Genomic DNA, 521 nt, shown 5'->3' on the forward strand with positions numbered 1-521 from the left:
CTCGCGATCTATGCCTCGATCTTGTACGAGCTGCGAGAGATCGACTTCCACGAGATGAGCCGGAACCCTGGCCAAAAGACTGGGGACGAAGCCCAAGCCGACGAAGTGGTACAGATTGCGCAGACGGACGAAAGGAACAAGTGGGACCGAGCGCAGGCAGCATTTGAGATGCTGAAGAACAAGTTCGCGACGGCGCCAGTGCTGCGGCACTTCGATCCAGATCGGGTACCGGTTGTCGTGGTATATGCGAGTGATTGGGCGATCTCCGCAGCCTTAGTACAGGAGCACGATGGCACGTATATGCCAGTGACATTCACCAGTCGCACGCTGAAGCCCAACGAGCTCAACTATGGTATGGTCGAGAAAGAGATCCTGGCTCTTCTCCGGATCCTGGACGTGTGCTACTCCACACTGGTCACGAGGCCGATCAAGGTTCTAACACGGCACTCCACTCCAGCGTGGCTGATGCGATCCACAGGACTCCAAGGCAGACTAGGCAACTGGGCGGCGCTGCTATCTCC

Source organism: Phytophthora parasitica (assembly GCF_000247585.1).
Source record: "Phytophthora parasitica INRA-310 unplaced genomic scaffold supercont2.286, whole genome shotgun sequence".
NCBI classification, from domain to species: domain Eukaryota; phylum Oomycota; class Peronosporomycetes; order Peronosporales; family Peronosporaceae; genus Phytophthora; species Phytophthora nicotianae.